This window comes from Vigna unguiculata, chromosome 3 (genome assembly GCF_037176805.1).
Source record: "Vigna unguiculata cultivar grain cowpea cultivar isolate G323 ecotype 2 chromosome 3, ASM3717680v1, whole genome shotgun sequence".
Lineage (NCBI taxonomy): Eukaryota > Viridiplantae > Streptophyta > Magnoliopsida > Fabales > Fabaceae > Vigna > Vigna unguiculata.
Genome location: NC_140794.1, coordinates 51,602,392 through 51,625,398, shown reverse-complemented (window position 1 = coordinate 51,625,398; position 23,007 = coordinate 51,602,392). Strand labels below are relative to the sequence as shown.

Below are 23,007 nucleotides of genomic sequence, written 5' to 3'. Positions count from 1 at the left end.
ACCTTTTCTCCAATTCTCATGAACGACGTTATAAAGTAATATATTTTCTCTTTCATTTGTCATCGTTTTATTCTATTAAAAAACTTTAAAAATCTCTGTTAGTACATATATCTATATATATTTATAGGGAGGAGAAAGATAGATAGTTAACAAAGTGAGCCTGTTTGAGATTGGTGAGCTGATTTTTGAAGATAAATGTAAAGAAAGATAGTTTTAAAGAAACTTGCGATGAAGGAATTAGAGCGAAAAAACATTTTAGCATAGTTTATTTTATGCCAGTGGCCTCATCTTTGTTTGGATTCTTTCACCAATCAATAATAATAATAATAATAATAATAATAATAATAATAATAATAATATCAATTATAAAATAGAAACTATAGAAAAAAAAACTACTACTAATAATAATTATAATAATTTAATACTAATTCTAATAATTATTATTACAATAATAATTATTATATTTAATTATTATATTAATTTTAATTATAAAGATAAATTTATAATTAAATTTTTTTATCAATCACGTCTATACATCATTCAAAATTTTAGTTTTAATCTCTTCACTTTTATGTCTGTGTCTCTTAGAATAAACAACTTGATTTTCATGTCTTTATCTCTTCTGAATTCACCCACTCCTTTCCAAAAGCAAACACACCATATAAAAGGCAGCACTAGAAACGAGCTACGGCACATTGGAACAGAAGGAGCTTCAAACAAACCGTATAAGCTGCGTTCTAATTCTCGTGTAACACTAGACTGAAAAAAATAAATTTACAAAAAGAAAAAGAGACGGTGTCGTTAAAATGTTTAAAAAAAATACAAAAACTGAATATGTTGAAGTTAGAAATATTTATGAGAAGGCTATGAAGTTCATACATGAATTCGGATATATACGAAATTGAAAAATATCAAATATTAACAAAAAACATTTATAAAAAAAGTTTGAAAAATTTATGTAAATACTCTTATAGCTATTTATTTTAGGGTTAGATATATTTTTGATCCCTTAACTTTCAATGAATTTTGGAATTAGTCCATCTTGAAACTTTAGACCAATTTAGTCCTTCATCTTTCGAAATGCATGGATTTAGTCCTTTTAATCAAATGTTATTAGGTTTATTCGATGTTTCGTTCGTATTTCAGCATTTTATTTGAGTTGTTTATACTCTTTGACACATTTTTGTTTTAATGTTAAGTCAAATACTATTATGAAACGTGCTTGAGATGTCAAATAAACTTAAAAAAAAAATTGATTAAAAGGACTAAATCCATGTATTTCAAAAGATGAAGGACTAAATTGGTCCAAAGTTTCAAAATGGATTAATTCCAAAATTTACTGAAAGTTAAGGGACCAAAAACATATTTAACCCTTTATTTTATGTTTGTTCCTATGGTACTCAATACCCTATATATTTATATTATTTAGAAGTTGAAGTCTAAACGATTTAAATATTTCTTCTTCCTTTCACTATTTGATTAGTGATTAGTCTTTTAAGGAAACAAAATTGGGAGAGAGTCTACACTCTAAAGCGGATAATACCTTGAATGTATGGTGGTTGACCCTAATGATGTCTTGGAATCAAAACATTGACACTCACCATGGAGTCAATAACAGAACCATCAGAACATTGGTTCTCACCATGGAGCCGATAACGGAACCATCGGTCCTGTGGGATCGATAATGGAACCATTGGTCCCTTAAACCCTCCATTGGTGATGATCCACTCATTTCCCTTATACCTCGACTTAGAGAGTTATGTTCCTACTGCACCCTGTAGTTGCACATTGCATAGAAGTCGAGGCCTAAAGCGGTTTAAATACACATTCCTCCTTCCACTCTCTGAGATGTCTTTTAAGAACAAAATTGTGACAGAGTCACTTCAAAGTGGACCATACCTCGAATGTATAGTGATTTACCCTAATGATTGGGATTAGAACATTGGCATCCTTTGTAGGGCTGATAACAGAATCGTCAGTCCCATGAGATCGATAACGGAACGGGATCAATATCAGAACCATTGGTCCTTTAAGCCCTCCATTGGAGATAATATTCCCTTTAGACTTCGACTACGAGACTTATGTTCAAATCGCACCCAGTACTCTCATATGGCTTAAAAGTCGAGACCTAACACTTTAAATAACCCATTTAAAGACCCCTTCCTCCTTCTACCCTCTAAGGTGCCTTATAAGGACAAAATCATGACAAAGTTGAAGCTCCAAAGCGGACAATACCTATCTATGGTGATTAACCCAAATGATGTCTTGGTGTCGCAACCGAGATCGCGACAGAACAACAAAAATAATTTTAAATAGTACAGAGGAGTCGCCACCATAGTTTATTATGGAAAACTATAGAAAAAACCTTAAAAGAATGGTCTTCGAAACCAAATTTGGGTTCAGGAGTCGGTTACGTGTGGGAAAGGTATTAACACCCCACAACGCCTGTCTTAAGACGGTTCCCTCTTTCATTAAGTGTGAAAAGTAGAATTTTGATGTTTAAAATATTTGTTATTCCCCAAAAAAATCAAACAAAATAAAAAAAACACATACAAAAATATTAAAGATTCAAACAAAATTATTTTTTTATTTTTTGGGCCCGACGAAAATTGTACCTCGCTCTTACGTATTTTCATTTGGAAAATCAGGGATAACGTAATCCTTTATAAAAAAATTGTTGTTTGATTTTGTTTTTTTTAATTTTCTAGATTTTGATGTATATGTATATTTTATTAATATCAAGAGAACCGAAGATTCTACATGATAAATATTTAGTTATCAAGCAAATACGAGATTTGACATGATAGTTAAGATGATTTTATAATTTTTTTTTTATTTTTATTATTTCTAATTTTTTTAAAAAAAAAAGAATTAAAAGCCTATAAAAGAGTGTTTTGATTATTAAGCAAGTCCGAGACTTGATATAACATTCACAACTTATATAAAAGAAAATATAACTTTTTATTTTATTTATTTATTTATTATTTTTTTTTAGAAAATTAAAGTCTACGAAAAATATCTTTTTAATTACCAAGATAAAAAATAAAGGAAAAGAGAAAGGTTGACCACATCAATGATAAACCCAAAATCATCTAACATAGAATCTCGAACACATTTAATCATACAAAAATTCAAACGATCATATATGTGATGTTATAAGAGAATCATGAAAAACATTAGGAGCAAAGAAAATTTACCTTAAGGTGACCCCTTTTTGTGTGTGCTCTATAATAAAAAAAGAGAGGGGTTTTTCGAATTTTTTTTTCTGTGTCTTGCATTGGAGAAATTTTGTACTTATATAAGCCACTTGAATACTACTAAGATCCTAGTCTTTAATTATAATAAAATATACGGGAAAGAATTGGTCTTATTGAATCGTTGCATAATATCCACAATATTGATTATAATTATTAACGAAATATTATCTGTAATTACTAGAATCATATTTTCTGTCACATAAAGATCGTGATCAAATCATAACATATTATTCATATAATTGATTCCAATTATTAAATTCGTACCATTCCCTAAAAACGTTATTATTAGGAATATTTGCTTCTAATTAAATAATACCTTCCCAAACTGACCACAAAAAAGGACACATAAGTGTAAATGCACAATATTTATTCAAATTATTATAAAAAAATATTACTCCTAATATTATACGCTTCTCCAAAAACAAAATTATGAAACGTCCTTTTCTGACATGTCATGTGGAGAGTGTACATAGCAAACAGTGGGGTAAAAATATGTAAAACATTTGGGCTCATGAACAGAGTGTGATAATTAACAATAAATTAGATTCTCCTTCTCTTGTTTTTTTTTTCTTTTTTCTCATGGTAGAATTAAAGTTTAAAAACCTACCATCAATCAAAACATATTTTTTATTTTATTTTATTATTTATTATTATTATTATATTATATATTATTATTATTATTATTATTATTATTAACCAAACAAATACATTTATCCGGACGAAATTGGGTGTTGACACTTGGGATCAGAACATTGATGCCCATTATGGAACCGATAATGAAATCATCAATCTCTTAAGCCCTTCATTGGGATATGAGGTTGATAATGGAATCATCGGTCTCTTAAGCCCTACATGGGGATGATCCTCTCATTCCATTTAGACCTCGAGTGGGGGACATTTAAATTCATTTTTTTTAAATCAATTTTAAAAACAATATGAAACCAATTTATAAGGATCAAAACTATTTTTTTTATAAAGACAAATTTGAGTTATTCTCATAAATATTTAGAATTAATCCAATTGTTCCAACCACAAGTGCAACATAGTATCATTAGGATCAACCACCCACTGCGTTCTTAAGGAATTGTGCGCTTTGGAAGGTGAAGTTCCATCATCCATCACTCTTGAAAGACATCTGGGAGGATGAAGGGAGGATGGAGTATTTTAAATCATTTTTCCTTCCTTCACTCTCTGACACGTCCAAAAAGGTTAAAGGTATTGTGCGCTTTGGAGGGTGGGTGAAGTTCCATCACTCTTAAAAGATATCTTGGAGGTTTATTTTAATTTTTTTTGACACTTAAATTCATTTAAAAATAATCAATTTTAAAAATAATATGAAACTAATTTATAAGGATCAAAAATATTTTTTTATAAAAGATAAATTTAAGTTATTCTCATAAATATTTAGAATCAATTTGATAGTTCGAACTGCAAGTGCAACCCCTGTGTTTTTAAGGTATTGTGTGAAGTTTCATCATCATCCATCACTCTTAAAAGATATATTGGATAATGAAGGGAGGAAGGAGTATTTTAAATACTTTTTTCCTTCCTTCACCCTCCAACATGTCACCCTCCAAGATATTCTAAGAGGTTAAGGGAAAAAAGAGATATTTAAATTATCTTAGAACTCAACTTCTAAGTAATATTTAAACTATCTCTATTTTCATCATGTTTGGTCCAACATGAATAACTTTTATCAATTCTGTTGCATACTAAATGCTCTTCCAACTCATCTGTGTTGACTATCCTTGAATGACAACACTTCAAGCAAGGACAAATGATTCTATTAGGGTTTTTTGCATGCTCAACTGCAAATCTTTGAAACTCTTTCACCCCATCCTCGTATTCTTTTGATAATTGACTGGCAAACATTCATTTTCGGTCCATATTTTCTTGATCTATCATGTTAGTTATCAATATTAGATATATAGAGATGCTAAGATACAACATAATAATAAAAAAGAAAATTCCTAATCTAATAATTTAATTTTCTAAAAAGGATAACTAAGAAAAATTCATATGCCTGTATATACACGTCAAACTAACACCATTTTCATAACAAACTATAAGATAAGATTCATCATACCTCAACTTTGAAGACACTAAGATTTTTGTAATAAAAGTTCCCAACTGTAAATTAAAAAAGAATAAAAATGCAATCAATTAAAATAAAGAACTATTTAAATGATAGCATATCATTTTTCATCCACCAATATAAAATTTGTTTAACAAAAAACTAATAACTATTATACCTACACTAGTACCATAAAAAAAGGTATAGTTTTAAATTACTACCATAAAAAAATTAAAATAACTTATAAACCAAAATAAATAGACTACGACGAGAGGATTCCATACTATAGTATCTATTAATTATAACATGTCCCACTTTTTGATTTCATATCTCCACCATTCCTATATATGTATAATATCATGGTGATGGCTAAGAAAGGCATTAAAACACTCTTTCCCTTCTTAATTTTCTCTATCAGTATTGCATAAACTTTATAAGACAAAGAAAATAAAAATATAAGAATTGAATACCAAACCTAAAGGAGAAGCTAACAGGTTTAGAAAAACAAAGTCCCACCCTTTTCACGTATACTGATCCATTTTTATAATACCTAAGTTCATTAAAACACATTCATTTGGGTTTTCTTTTTCTTTTCTTATAAATCAAAATCAACCTTTACTATTTTAAATTTTATTATTTACGTGGACAAGACTATCAGAAGGTTACTTCCATAAAGAAAAAAAAAGATTATTCTTCTTACTCGTTGACAATGAATGAATACTTTAATGCATCCCTATTATTCCTTAGTTGGGATTTGGTTTTTCTCTAACTAACAACTATCCACATTTCTTCATAAATTCTGATTGACCCACTACTTGTGCACCTCTTGAATTAAATTTTGAATGCAAAAATTCACAGAAATGTGTTTAAAATCTTCGCACCACTTTCTGGTTTTCGATATCTTAAAATCGTTTTCAATGGCATGTTTGAAACATTTGTGCCTTGTCCTAAAATTCACAAAAATGTTCACCCTAAATCCTATAAAACTCAATAATCCCTATAAAACTCAATAATCTCAAAAGCGACACTCCTTTTCACCCTTTTCACTTACAAAAACCTACTCAATAAAAAATTTCTCAAAAAAAGAAATCACATTACATGGTGACAAAACGTTACCTCGAGCTTTCAACGGTACTTGTAGTTGACCTTTGTGTTGGAGAGCTTTCAATCTTTGCAACGCAGACGCACACGAGTGTTGATGAAACGCAGACGCACATGAAACGCAGATGCACACAAAGCACAGAGGGCACCGCACACAAGTGTTGATGAAACGCACCGCACACGAAGCGCAAGACTGTTGACACTACGCAGACGAAAAGCACAATTGCAGTAGAAATGAACGAACAATGATGAAAATGAATGGGCACGGTAGAAATACAATGGCATTGATGAAGAAGGGAATGTGAGGGCATCACACACAAGTGTTGACAAAACAAAGACAGAAAGCAAGAGTGCAGGACGGTGCAAATAGAATGGGAACGACAATAGAATGGGCGCTAATGAAGAAGGTATTTGATAGAGGTCGTACCCCACCAAATTAAAACATATTAAATATAGTATATGAAAGTGAACCAAGTCGTCTCCCAATGACCAATATTTTCATTTAAAGCGAAATTTCCAGATTAACACAACAATAAAACACAAGGGGGGGTTGGCAGATTCACACAAGTTTGCTAAATTCTAATCAAAACACCAAAACTGAATTAAACACACAATTCAAAACGTACTGGTCCCTTGATTCCACTGAAAATCCACCAATCACAGGTTACTAAATCAAGTCTCTTATCCAATTTACTCTCATGAAATCCGAATTAATCAACTATGCAAAAATTAACACAACTTCATTATGCCATTAAGCATAACACACATCCTACTTTCAATTTCACACACACACACACACAGATTAAGCAACTGTGGCCAAAACCCGAACTCACTAAGCATGACAAGGATTCTGAAATTGTGCAAAATATGAACCCACGATTAAGCATCACAAATTCCATTTCATTCAAAGCTACGAAATTGAATAGGATGAAGAGAAATTAGGAATTGAAGTGCACTGCAAAACATCAACCTCATGGTTTCAAATCGGTTTCTTCAAGGAACCAATACGAAAAACTTAGCTAGACATGGAAAATGAACAATCAAACACTTCAAAACTGCAATAACAAAACAGAACCAAGAACCCTAACTTATGAAATCTGAAAAACGCAATTTAAGAGAAAAAATAGAGATTTCAAAGCTTAAATGGAATGCAAAACGGTATTGTCATATATTTACAAATTCGTGGTCATATCGTGGTCATATCACCCCTGCCACTCATATTTACAAAACTGCCACTCTGCCACTCAGATTTACAAAAATGCCACTCTGGGCCTCAAATGTTGACCCATTGACTTTGCTGACGTGGAAATGACATGAAAATGTTGTGGCAATGATGTGGAAAGTCTCTTCAACTAAATATTAATGTCCAAGCTCCAAAATTGCTTCACCCAAATACCTAAAAATAATTAAAAACAAAAATTAGGCCAAATAATGTGAAATTAGTCCAAATTCGGAACAGTGGCCCAATAAAGTCCAACAGATGAAAAACACTCTAATGATGAACAATTAAGCACTAATCAACTGTCTAATGGGTGCACAAAGGCTAGTGGAATAGAAGAAAATAATGACTCATCAAAATCGACCACACTTACCCTTTTGCACCCCTGGGCAAAATTAAAGAGTAAAGCAAAGCAAGGACATCACAAACATAATAAGAGAGACAAAAAGACACAAGACAAACAGACACATGACAAACGGAAACACATCTAACACAGAAGGATTCAAAGCTGCAAGGTATCCATGAACATCATCCAAGCAATTCAAAACATGTCAAGTACCCAGTTCAGCTTAAGGAGAGAATTGAAAGCAACATAACCTCACGAAATATGCACTGTATCACTCAAATCTCTAGGTTACTGTTTACTCTCAAAGCACCCCTGAAAAACAAACATCAAACAGACTTGGCAAGCCTCTAGAACGAACAATCAAACCAGAAACACATGCAGGTCAAGATCAGAAGGACTTTTCAAGGTTGTAATGGGACTGGGACAAGGTGTGGAACATATGGATAAGTAGCTAAGCAACCAAGGAAATAGAGGAGCAATGGGGAATAAGTCTCAATCAATCATGAAAGTAATCCCAAACACCAACACTTCCAACTTCGGTTCTCACACAATGCTCAAATCCAAACTCCTTTTTATTTATTTTCTTTATTCTCTTTTCTTTTCTTTTTGTTTTCTCTCTTTTCTTTTCTATACAAAGAACATGCAAAGAAACAATAATTTTGAAATCCCACTTTGGTGTACAAATGAGCAATTCCAAGAACCAACCAACAACAAGTGCGCGCACAACCACACTTGTTGTGTGCGACCACACTTAATTGAGCACCCATTCCCAAAACAATTCCAAAGCTCCAAAATTTCCTAAGGTAGGAATAATCATGGTTTTTCAGGCTAAGGGCTTGTAATGAGCTGTAGAATAATGAAAGGGTATGCAGGCTCAAAAAGGGGTATCAACAGAAATAGTTCAAGGTAGGCTCATCTGGCTATAGGCTCACAAAACAAAATTGCCTAAATCATATCCCAACATGCATGTGTATCAGGAAAGTATCAGAAAGAGTCAAGCCAAGGCCACTGTGCAAGCATTCAAGAGGCGGTATCACACAACAAAGAACAGAGAGTGGCTCAAATTCTCACACAGGATAAAACAATTCCAAAAGCAACTTGACATGCAAAGACAAAGCAAGGATATCAATTCACAGAATAACCAACAACTCATCCTCCAAAAGTGAAGTGAGTGTTCCAAACAGAAAGCAAAAATATAACACTAACTAACACAAATTAACAAAAAGGAATCAAACAAAAGGAAACAACAACAGACAGACCTAGACAAGTGCAATAAAAGTAAAGAAGAAAGGGAAAGAAAACTCCCTGAATCATGGTGAAACAGTAGTGGGGCAAGCAGGGAGGTTTCCTCCACAACAGTATCCACCAAGGCAGGATTGCTGAGGAATGGCTTAAGACGATGCCTATTCACTTTGAAGCTCTTATCTGTGGACTGGCTTTTGATTTCAACTACACCATAAGGATAAACATCAGTGACAACAAAAGGACCAATCCACTTTGATCTCAACTTACCCCCCATGAGTCCAAGTCTGGAGTTATACAGTAAAACTTGCTGACCAATAACAAACTCCTTTCTAGCAATGGAGCTATCATGGAATCTCTTGGTCTTCTCCTTGTAGAACATAGAGTTCTGATATGCCTCCAAACGGATCTCATCCAACTCGTTTAACTACAACTTCCTTTCCTCCCCAGCTTGATCAAAAGAGAAGTTGCATGACTTGACAGCCCAGTAGCCTCGATGCTCTATCTCCACTGGAAGGTGGCATGGCTTACCAAAGATAACCCGATAAGAAGACATCCCTATAGGTGCCTTGTAAGCAGTCCTGTGAGCCCATAGAGCGTCCTCAAGTCTACCCTCGGCTGCTTATCAATCCTTTGAGCTAGAACAACCCCTAATGCATAGTTGGATGCATCACACATAAGCTCAAATGTGGCTGTCCAGTCGGGCGCCTGAATGATTGGAGTTGTGGTCAGGGCCTTCTTGAGGCAATCAAAAGCCTCTTTGCATCCTTCATCAAAGATGAAGTCAACATCCTTTTGCAGTAGATTGGATAGTGGGAGGGCCTTCTTACTGAAGTCTTGAATGAAGCGCCTGTAAAACCTTGCATGGCCAAGAAAATAACGAACCTCTCGCACAGAAGAGGGGTAAGGCAATTGAGAAATAATTGAGATCTTGGCAGGGTCAACTTCAATGCCCTTTTTTGAAATTATGTGCCCCAATACTATGCCTTGTTCTACCATGAAATGACATTTCTCAAAATTGAGAACAAGGTTAGATTGGATGCACCTGTTTAAAACTCTGTCCAAACTATCCAAACATGCATCAAATGAGGACCCATATACAGTAAAGTCGTCCATAAATACCTCTATGTATTTTTCAAGAAAATCACTAAAAATGCTAAGCATGCAACGCTGGAATGTGCCAGGGGCATTGCATAGGCCAAACGGGATCCTCCTATAGGCAAAAGTGCCAAAGGGGTAGGTGAATGTGGTTTTTTCTTGGTCCTCAGGTGCAATGTGAATTTGAAAATAACCAAAAAACCCATCAAGAAAGCAATAGTGGGACTTACCTGCCAAGCGCTCAAGCATCTGATCTAGAGATGGCAAATAAACCCGTCCCCGTGGGTATTGCCCGAACCCGTCCCCGTTTTGATGGGGAATCCCCACATTGACTGGGTATGGGTATGGGTATGGGGAATCCCCGACTTTTTCAGTTGGGTATGGGGATGGGTATGAGGATGTACATATACCCGCCATAATACCCGTCCCCGCCATATCTCCATTCTCGTTTAAATTATTAAAATATTCACAATTAATTAAGTAACTCCTATATATATATATATATATATATATATTTTTTTTTTTTTCTATTTTTTATTCTTTTAATTATTTCATTTGTCATGAAACTCATTCTCATCTCCAATATATTTTTTATCTTATCATAACCTTTATGTAATTATGTTAAAATGATGTATGTTAATAAAAAAAAATATTATGCCTCACATTTGAATATTTATATTATTTTTTAATATTTTTATTTATTATAAATTTTCCTTTCACATGAGAATGTTTATACTCTCAATTTAAGATAATATAAAAAAATTCTTTACTTATTATTATTATTATTATTATTATTATTAATTTTTGTTTAATTTGAAGAACTCTTTTGTTTCATTGAAATAATTTTCGTTATTTTTCAACCATTAAGTATATATGTTGATATTTGAAAAGTTTTCTTAGTTCTCTAAGATATTTTTCATCTTATCATACCTTAGTTATACATTTGATTTCCTTTGTGTGATTTTTTTCGATAGTCTCTCAAATTATTTCTAAAACACACATTTGTTAGCTTTTTAATATTTTTATTTATTGTTTTTATTTTTATCATGTAGAATAATATTTCGATATATTCTATCTAATTATTTTTTATTTTATAACTCATTGTTAATCATAATGTAATTTTTTCACTTTCAATTCTGTTTGAAGTGGTTAAAATTATATATATATATATATATATATAATGATATTTAGGAATAATATATGATAATTCACTACAAGAAAAACATGAAATGGTGACTGATTTAGTCAGTAACCCATATCAGTCACTATTTTTCATCATTGGTGGTAGTAGTTGATTTATTGTCTGAATCAATGACTAAATTAGTGACTGATTCAATGATCGAATCGATACTTGATTTAATGACCAATTTAATTACTAATTTATTTGTAATTTAATGACAAATTTTTTGGTCACTAATGATATTTCTATTTAATTTCAACCACTTCAAACGTAATTTAATAATTAGTTCTCTAATGTATTTTTTATTTTATCATACCTTAATTATACATTTGATTTCCTTTGTGCGATTTCTTTCGATAGTCTCTCAAATTATTTCTAAAACACACATTTGTTAGTTTTTTAATATTTTTATTTATTGTTTATTTTCATCATGTAGAATAATATTTCGATATATTCTATCTAATTATTTGTTATTTTATAACTCACTATTAATCATACTGTAATTTTTTTCACTTTAATTGTATAAATAACTTTTATTTACTACAATATAAAAATTTAATGTAATTGCTATGAATATTTTTTTGTCACTATCCAACATATATTGAAGTTCAAAAGATACAAAATCTATGTCAAAATTTTATTATTATGTTTATTATTTGTTCTTTGTGTCATTTTGATCAAGTGATGTATTATAACTTTTATTAGTGTATAAAAAAGAGATTTATTATAATTTAAAAAATTGAAGTAAACAAACATTTAAAATATATTTTAATTTGAATATTTTTTTCCTTTTATTATTATGTTTATTATTTGTTCTTTGTGTCATTTTGATCAAGTGATATATTATAACTTTTATTAGTGTATAAAAAAGAGATTCATTAGAATTTAAAAAATTGAAGTAAACAAACATTTAAAATATATTTTAATTTGAATATTTGTTTTCCTTTTATATTTTTTTGAAATATTTTTTAATTTTATCAACTAAGTTCATCAATGTTGTAGTTTGCAAATTTAATAAATGTTTTGGTTCACATGAAATTTTATTTGGTATTCTAATATAAAATGTAAACAATTATAATTTATTTTAAGGTATTTGGCATCAAAGAAAATCCTCCTAATATTGAATATTTCATAATATTATGTTTTCTTTACCGTAATTTTTTTTCTTTTATAAAAATTAATAGTGAAGTAGTTAGAACACGGGTACGGGTATGGGTACGAGATTATACCCGTTACCCGGTGGGGATGGGGATGGGAAAAAAGTTTGATACCCGTTGGGTTTGGGTATGGGGATGGGGATGAATTTTTTATGCGGGGATGGGTATGAGATAGCGAAACCCGTCCCCGCCCCGCCCCGTTGCCATCCCTAATCTGATCAATAAAAGGCAGGGGGAAGTGGTCTTTTCTGGTTTCTTGATTTAGCCTTCTGTAGTCAATGCAAACCCTCCAACTGTTTTGCACTCTTGTTGGAATCAGCTCCTCTTTTTCATTCTTGACTACAGTGAGGCCAGTCTTCTTTGGAACAACATGGATGGGGCTAACCCACTGACTGTCAGAAATGGGGTAGATGATCCCAGCTTGTAGAAGCTTGGTCACCTCCTTCTTTACAACTAGGGATGGCAACGGGGCGGGGCGGGTACGGGTATCATGATCCCATCCCCATCCCCATAATAAAAATTCATCCCCATCCCCATCCTCAAACCCAACGGGTATACAACTTTTGACCCATCCCCATCCCCACCGGGTAACGGGTATTTTCTTATACCCATACCCATACCCATTTTTTTATTGTTCCATATATCAATTAAATATTTTTTATAAAAAAAATTTAAAAATCACACCAACGGAATCATGATACTATCAAAATATTCAATATTAAAATAACATACTCTTTTTGATTTTCATGATGTCAAATATTAAGAAAAATATTATAATAGTATAAATCTCAAATTAAAGTATCAAATAACAACTAAATAAAATTCAAATAATTATATAAAAGCTAAAAAATTACACATTACTAAAATTTTATAATAACCAAAATATTTATTAATTTTACAAATGATCAGTGGTTTCATTTGCATTCGATCCACCTACACATAGAAAAAAAATGAAAAATTAGATATGATATAATAATTGAAATTGAAAATTTTAATTACTAGAATATAATGTACCTTCTTCATCAGATTCATTTTCACTCATGAGAACATCTTTTCCTTTTAATTTTTTAACACCTACAAACACCAAATGTAGAATATTAGATGAGAATTCACAAAAAATACTAACAAAAAATATTAATAAATTTGAGTAACTTACCTAGATGGTTTGAGTTCCATATCCAACTTCTTGTACACATCAAAGCCTCTATAGTAATATGATGAAGTCGACTACGGTGAGAAGTTAATATCTGACCACCAGTACTAAAAGCAGATTCAGAAGCTACAGTTGTTATTGGAATAGCTAAAACATCCCTTGCAATTGCTTGAAGGGTTGGAAACTTTAACCCATTTGTTTTCCACCATGATAGGATATCAAATTCTTGTGTAACCGGCAAATTATCTTCTTCCAAGTAATAATCCAACTCTGTTTTCATAACTGTAGTTCTAGATTTTTTCTTTTTTGCCATAAACTCTAAAAATTCATTCGCATCATTATCAACATCCTTTCCCAACTCCAATGATGTAGCTCTATAAGAAGAAGTTTCATTCTTTTTTAATTGATATTCCAAAACCAAATCATAGCACATTTGACGAATCCTACTAAGTTTCAGATCAAAATCATTACCATACAATTTATAAAAATAATATTCTAACATGTCCATCTTGTACCTTGGATCTAAAACTGAAACAATTGCCAATATGTTATATAACAAAAAACAAAGAGAATGAGAAATATGTTATATATATATATATATATATATATATATATATATATATATATATATTATATTATATTATATTATATTATATATTATATTACTATGTATATATATATTATATGTGTGGATATCTTATGTTTATATATATATATATATATATATATATATATATATATATATATATATATAATTATTTATATATATTATATTATATTATATATTATATTATTATTATATATTATATTATTATTACTATGTATATATATTATATGTGTGGATATCTTATGTTTATATATATATATATATATATATATATATATATATATATATATATATATATATATATATATATATATTTTTATAGATATATATTTATTTTAAGTATATATTATATTATATTATATAATAATATAAATATAATAATATATATTATATTATTATGTATATATATTATATGTATATGTGTAGATATTTTATGCTTTTATATATATATATATATATATATATATATATATATATATATATATATATATATATTTCTTTTAAATTTTTATAAATTTGTAATGTTATAAATTTGTTTATAAAAGATCTCACTAGTTAAATGATTAATTTGTTTTATACGTATATATTATATATATTATATTATATTATTATGTATATATATTATATGTATATTATATTATATTATATTATATTATATTATATTACATGTATATGTGTAAATATATATATATATATATATATATATAAAAGTATATTTTATTTATATGTATATATACTATATTATATTATATTATATTTTATGTGTAAATATATTATTTATTTATATATATTTTTTAGATTATTTAATAAATTATAAATAGTTTAGTAATTTAAGCGGGGACGGGTATTTGGGCGGGTATATATATATCCCCATCCCCATCCCCATCCCCAGTTGAAAATTTCGGGTATTACCCATACCCATACCCATACCCAGTCAAAGCGGGGATTCCCCGTCAAAACGGGGACGGGTTCGGGTAATACCCACGGGCACGGGTTTATTTGCCATCTCTATTTACAACATCCGAGATGACAGGGTTGAGTAGCCTATGTGGCTGTCTCACTGGCTTTGCTCCATCTTCCAACAATATCCTGTGCATGCATGTTGATGGGCTAATACCAGGGATGTCAGCCAATGTCCATCCAATTGCCTTCTTATGCTTCTTAAGAACTTGCAACAACCTCTGCTCTTGTTCAGCAGTGAGGGAGGTGGAAATGATGACATGCAGTTTTTTCTCCTCCTCTAAGTAGACATACTTGAGGTTGTCTGGCAGTGGTTTCAACTCTAGAGTACTGGATGCTGGCTGAATATCAGGAACCAGAGGGGAGGGAGAAATGGGTTCCATAGCCTGTACTTGAGCATAACAATCAGATGCATATGTACTTCCTGCAACATGGTTAGTGCAACCTGATTGTATAACATCAAAGTGAATAGGTACAACATCCAGAGAGTCAAACTCTGTACATTCAACATTATCCACATCATATTCAGCATCATCAGAATCAGAATCAAAATCAGAATTAGAATCAAGAACATCAATGCATGCAAATTCAGATAACTCAGACACGGATGAATGTTTTAATGTATGCAAAGAGTGGAAATCAGAAATCAATCCATCAACAGCATCATCAATAATATCCACGTGAAAAACAGAATGATCCTCAGAAGGATGTTTCATGGCATCCAGAATGTTGAATCGCACAACAATATCATCAAACTCCATGGACAAAGTACCTGCATGGACATCAATTTTGGTTCGTGCAGTTTTCAAAAATGGTCTGCCTAAAATGATTGGTGCAGAACCATGTGAAAATCTCTCTTCCATATCAAGAATGTAAAAATCAGCAGGGAAAATCAATTCACCAACACGAACCGAAACATCATCAACCAAACCTGCGGGGTGGGCAACACTTCTATTTGCCAACTGAATCACCACACCCGTAGGTTACAAGGGTCCAAGAGAAAGAGATTTAAAAATAGACAGAGGCATTACATTTATTGAAGCACCAAGATCAAGCATTGCATTTTCAAATTTATTGTTACCTATGATGCAAGGTACACAAAATGTACCTGGGTCCTTGCACTTCTTAGGAATCTGAGGAACAGATTTACCTATCAATGCTGACATGTTTCTGCCACCATGCTGATGTTTTCGTTTCCCTTTAGCCTCCTCTTGTGCGTGCATAGCTCCTTCAAGAACTTTGCATATCTGGGAATCTGTTTAATGGCATCCAACAGAGGTATGTTCACCTCCACCTTCCTGAAAGTTTCTAAGATCTCCCTGTCAACCTCTTCCATCTTTTTGCTTGGAATGGCTCTTGGAGGGAAAGGAAGAGGTATGGAAGGTGCAGCAGTAGAGGTGGAAGGTGTAGAAGTCGCACGAGATGTGGAAGGACCAGCTGCATGAGCATCACGCTTTCTTTGAAGTGTGGCAGGGTCGGCTTCCTTTGGAGGTGTAGGCTCGAAAGTGGAAACTTCAATGTTCTTCCCAGATCTCAAAGTAATGGCATTCACATTCCTAGGATTTTCCACCGTCTGTGATGGAAGCTTGTCAGAATTCTGAGCTTGTGCCTGGTTTAGCTGAGTGGCCATCTGCCCCATTTGATTTGTCAAACTCTGGATTGAGGCCCTAGTCTCCTGCTGGAATTGCATATTTTGAAGGGTCATCATCCTGACTAACTCCTCCAATGAAGTAGAAGAAGAAGGTGCAGGTGCTGCAGTAGGAGCTGGTGTGGGTATAGGTGGAACAGGAGCAGCTTGTGGTGCAGGTGCAACTCTTTGTTGTGGAGGTGGTTGCACATTTTGAAATTGTTGGGGCTGCTGGTACCCTGGTTTCCCCATCTCAAATTAGGGTGATTCCTCCATCCTGGATTATATCTGTTGGTTGACAAATCATGGTGGTTTTGTTGTTGGGGTCTATTGTTGTTGAAAATATTTGCTGCATAAGCCTGAGGTGTGTCCACTGGTGTAGAAGAAGAAGGAGAAGCAGCTTGTTGTTGCAATGCTGGGCAAGATTCTGTAAAATGATCAACAGATGTACAAAGGCCACAAACTCTTGCAGCTGGAGCTCTCTGATTGGAAGCAAGTTGGTTGACCAGTGTGGTAAGAGCATCAATCTTACTCTCTAACTTCTTCGTGTACTCGGTTGCTCCTACATCATGAACACCTCTAACAACTATGGCATCACTCCTTGTGCCAAATTGTTGAGAATTTGAAGCCATGTTCTCTATCAGTTGTCTGGCTGCAGCTGGGGTTATGTTACCAAGGGCACCACCACTTGCGACATCAATCATATTTCGATCCATGTGGTGCAAGCCTTCATAAAAATACTGCAGAAGGAGATGTTCAGAAATCTGATGGTGTGGACAGCTTGAACAGAGATTCTTGAACCTCTCCCAGTACTCATAAAGGGTCTCCCCAGATTGCTGCTTGATGCCAGAAATCTCCTTCCTTATGGTTGTTGTCCTTGAAGCAGGAAAGAACTTGGCAAGGAACAATCTCTTCAGGTCATCCCAGCTTGTGATGGACCTGGGTGCTAGGTAGTACAGCCAGTCTTTCGCATTACCCTCCAAAGAATGAGGGAATGCCTTCAAGTATACATGGTCCTCTTGTACATCTGCAGGATTCATGGTGGAACAGACGACATGAAACTGCTTCAAGTGTTTGCACGGGTCCTCACCTGCAAGACCATGGAACTTTGGCAACAAGTGTATTGAACCAGTTTTCAGCACATATGGAACCTCCTCCTCAGGGTATTGTATGCATAAACTATCATAAGTGAACTCTGGTGCAGTGAGCTCACTCATGGTTCTCTCATGAGGTGGAGGAGGTTAAGCCATGTTATCAGTATGAAAATGAAAATGCTCAGAATAAACAGTATGCTCAGAATGTAAAGAATGAGGAGTGTCAGGAATGTGATGAGAGTCAGAAGAATCAAGAAAAGTCACTGAATATTCAGCATGCAAAGATGGATTCCTAAGATGCCTACTTCCTCTGTGGAATGTCCTATCAATCTCAGGGTCAAATGGTTGTAATTCACTTGGGTTTCCCCTAGTCATGCACCAAAAAGCACTAATTGTAGTGATATTGGCATAACAAAGGGTATAACTACAAGTATACTCAAACGACCTTCAAATGACTTGAAAATTGGTAGGATATTCCTTTGAGTGGTCAAACAGAAGCACACAAAAAATCAGATCAAAACTCAAAGCACAAGTATTTTTTTCAATTTTTCAAAAGTAAAAAAAATGAAGAAAAATCACAAAAAACATTGCTGAAATGTAGAAAATGGCATTTTCTGGAGAATCTGAGTTTGCAAACCGGCGGAGCGAGTTAAGACAAGGTGGGAAATCAAATTCTACCCCAAATCCATATAAAATAATAGTGATTCTGATAACCAGAGCAAAAGTTATGGTCCTCTGAAGTTTCACTAAAAATCAGTCCAAAATTTTTTTGAATCTCTTAACTCAGACCATACCAACTGCTCTAGCTATTTTTCCTATCAAGTTCAACGTCTTAGAAGTGGGGGAAAAAATTTCAAGTCAAAACAAGCACCGTAGCTACCAAAACAAAAATCCAGAAGTTAAATGTCAGATTCGGACACTATTCAAACACTATTTACTACTACAAATGACACTATTCATGCGCGCCGCAACACTATTCACTACACTACACAGAAACACACAGGAATGGAAACAGGCATTGAACTTAACACAACATTAACATCACAATGAACATATACCAACTCAACCACACTTGAACTACACACACACCAAAACACAAAACACAAACACACTGGAAATTTTACTTTGAACGAAACGATTGGTCCCCGGCAACGGTGCCAAATTTGATAGAGGTCGTACCCCACCAAATTAAAACATATTAAATATAGTATATGAAAGTGAACCAAGTCGTCTCCCAACGACCAATATTTTCATTTAAAGCAAAATTTTCAGATTAACACAACAATAAAACACAAGGGGGGGTTGGCAGATTCACACAAGTTTGCTAAATTCTAATCAAAACACCAAAACTGAATTAAACACACAATTCAAAACGTACTGGTCCCTTAATTCCACTGAAAATCCACCAATCACAGGTTACTAAATCAAGTCTCTTATCCAATTTACTCTCATGAAATCCGAATTAATCAACTATGCGAAAATTAACACAACTTCATTATGCCATTAAGCATAACATACATCCTACTTTCAATTTCACACACACACACAGATTAAGCAACTGTGGCCAAAATCCGAACTCACTAAGCATGACAAGGATTCTGAAATTGTGCAAAATATGAACCCACGATTAAGCATCACAAATTCCATTTCATTCAAAGCTACGAAATTGAATAGGATGAAGAGAAATTAGGAATTGGAGTGCACTGCAAAACATCAACCTCATGGTTTCTAATCAGTTTCTTCAAGGAACCAATACGAAAAACTTAGCTAGACATGGAAAATGAACAATCAAACACTTCAAAACTGCAATAACAAAACAGAACCAAGAACCCTAACTTATGAAATCTAAAAAACGCAATTTAAGAGCAAAAATAGAGATTTCAAAGCTTAAATGGAATGCAAAACGGTATTGTCATATATAAATGCGAAAACCCCATGAATGGGTATTGTTCCAAGTCAATAAAACCCACAAAACGAACTGCCCAAGCAAGAAAACGAATTCAAAACGTAAAACCCTCAATGGGTGCTGTCAAATATGCATAAAAACGGTAAAAATGAGCCAAAAACGTGAAAAACCGCAAGGGGGGCGTCCATGGAAGCTTGGAGAACGAAAATGGAGGTTTTGAAGAGAGGTTGAAGAAGATGGAGCGGCTGGCCTCCTTTCATGCAGACCTAATTCGTGGTCATATCACCCCTGCCACTCATATTTACAAAACTGCCACTCTGCCACTCAGATTTACAAAAATGCCACTCTGGGCCTCAAATGTTGACCCATTGACTTTGCTGACATGGAAATGACATGAAAATGATGTGGCAATGATGTGGAAAGTCTCTTCAACTAAATATTAATGTCCAAGCTCCAAAATTGCTTCACCCAAATACCTAAAAATACCTAAAAATAATTAAAAACAAAAATTAGGCAAAATAATGTGAAATTAGTCCAAATTCGGAACAGTGGCCCAATAAAGCCCAACAGATGAAAAACACTCTAATGATGAACAATTAAGCACTAATCAACTGTCTAATGGGTGCACAAAGGCTCGTGGAATAGAAAAAAATAATGACTCACCAGTATTGCGAGGGCGCCATAAATCACTGTTGACGAAACGAAGACGGAAAGAAAGAGTGGTGCTGAAACGAACGTTGATGCAGAAAGAATGGACACGACAATAGAGTAGGCACTGACAAAGGAGTGAATGTGAGGGCACCAATTTTCTTTTAATTAATAAAAAGATCAGAACAATAGATAACACTTGTTCAATTACATGCTCTCTCTTTGTATCTCAATACATTGCACTTATTTCTACAAACACTCTCTTTTGATCTACTAAAATTAAAAAATAAAAAAAATATAGGCGGTGCTTATATAAAAAATGCTATTTATGTAAAATAATTAGATAGCACTTATTTTATGAAGCGTTTTCTTTTTGGTTCCGTGTTTCTATAGATAACACTTGATTAAAAAAAACACTTTTTAAAATGCATAACGGAAGTTTAAATTATTTCTAAGATAATATAAATTTGAATCCTGGATGATTCTAGAATACAGTATCTAAAGGATTTGGTGTAATGAATTTGTCATTTGCACGTGCTACATTGTGACAAAATTTTGTCAGTGGTGGAGATAGGCTTTGGGAATTTGGGATGCTCCTTGCCAACAAACAAGCGCGGCTTAGACTGAGCCCCAGAAACAGAAAAAAAAAAGAAGACATAATTCACTTCCTTCTTTGTCCTCACTTCACCAAAGCTACTCATTCATTTTGAGTCATACCTTCTCGTGATCAACCTTACATGTCTGCGCATGTTAAGATGGTGTTTGTTGTTGTTCTGTCTCATGAAATTGTTGCTAGTCATTGTTTGGATGCCACTCTCAAGGTACCTCTTATCCCTCCAATCTCATCAATTATCAATTATAAAATACAAAACTCTAATAGTTTCTATTATCAACTCTTCTGCTTAAGAAACAGTCACATCTTTTAGTTTGCATGCAAACATACACTTGTTGTTGATTGATAACAATGGAAATACTAGTCATAGAACTCTCTAAAACATTTTTATAACCAGCTATTAATTAAAATTTGTTCGCATTTCTAAAATCTCATCCTTTTTAACTTAAAATGTTTCTTTCCATCATCTCTCTAACAATGAATTTACTTGAACGGTAATAAATATATAGAACAAAATAGTACGAATTATAGCATATTTTCTTGTTTACTTTAAATAAGGAAAAAAGTTGACTTTTAGAACTTCTTTTTACTTCCAATTCAAATCTTTAAATTTTATTATTTTATTATTTTTCATCAACTTAACAAAGAGATATCCTACATTAATTAATATCAAAAGTAATTTAAATGTAGTTTTTTTTCTAAAAGAGAAGCAATTACTATATTTATTCCTCCACGTTTTCTTGTTGAGTGTTGGTTTTTTATAGAACTGTCAAAACGGGTAATCCAACCTAATCTGACTTGACCCACCACGGGTTGTTCATTTAGTGACTCAACCCAACCCAACTCACTTATTATTGAATCAAAAAAAATTGAATCTGGTCTGACTCATCATGGGTTTGTGGGTTAAACAGGTTGACTCACTGACTCACTTAATTAACAAAAAAGTATAATTTTTTTTCCTTCAGTTTCAAAAAACCTAAATTATAATTTTGATTCAAATCTAAATAAACTTCAATGCAATCCAAAAAGATGTTAAACTCCAAATAGAAACCAAAATTATAAAAATACAAATTATCAATGTGTTGGCTAAAAAAACAATCTAACCCAACCCAAATCAATGCCCAACATAATTAAAAATATGTGTGATTATTTATCTGCACCAACTCGGCTCACCACCGGTTCAACCCGAGTGTGCTGAGTTCTAGGTGGACTGGATCAAAAATTAATCCATGTTGAAATTTGTAAAAAATTTTAGCCCAATCCGGTCCAAACCCGTGGTAAGCCAAATTGGCTCGTGGGTTTCAACTCATTTTGACAACTCTAGTTTTTTAATTAAAAAAAAATATTTTTTATGTCACTTTTTACATTTCAAGTGAACAATTTTTTTTCTAATTATATGCTTAATTTAATTAATACGAGAAGAGAGTAAACATAATGACACATAAATATACATGAAAATTAAAAATTAAAAAATATAATAGATAACTTGTTTAAAATTATATTAAAATAAAAAATAAAAAATATTCTTGATTTTGGTGAAAAACTTTAACAAGTATTATAAAGTACCTCAATTCGTTTTGAACAGTTAATTATTTAAAAAATATTTTTATCGTTATTTTTTAATTTTGAAGTAACATTATTTGATTTAATTATAATATAAAAAATAAAAACTACTCATGAAAACGAAAACATTATAATAGCACTAGATTAGGAAAAGAAAACTGA

At 32.6% G+C, this 23,007-nt stretch overlaps 1 non-coding gene and 1 pseudogene across 1 annotated transcript; one reads left to right on the top strand and one right to left on the bottom strand.

Moving 5' to 3' along the window:
- Nucleotides 1–15,275: 15,275 nt before the first annotated feature.
- On the bottom strand, nt 15,276–20,467 carry LOC146887939 (uncharacterized; annotated as a pseudogene).
- LOC114180039 (small nucleolar RNA R71) lies at nt 17,784–17,890 on the top strand. The gene has a single exon (XR_003603615.1). It is a non-coding gene; the product is annotated as a small nucleolar RNA R71 (small nucleolar RNA).
- Nucleotides 20,468–23,007: the final 2,540 nt, after the last annotated feature.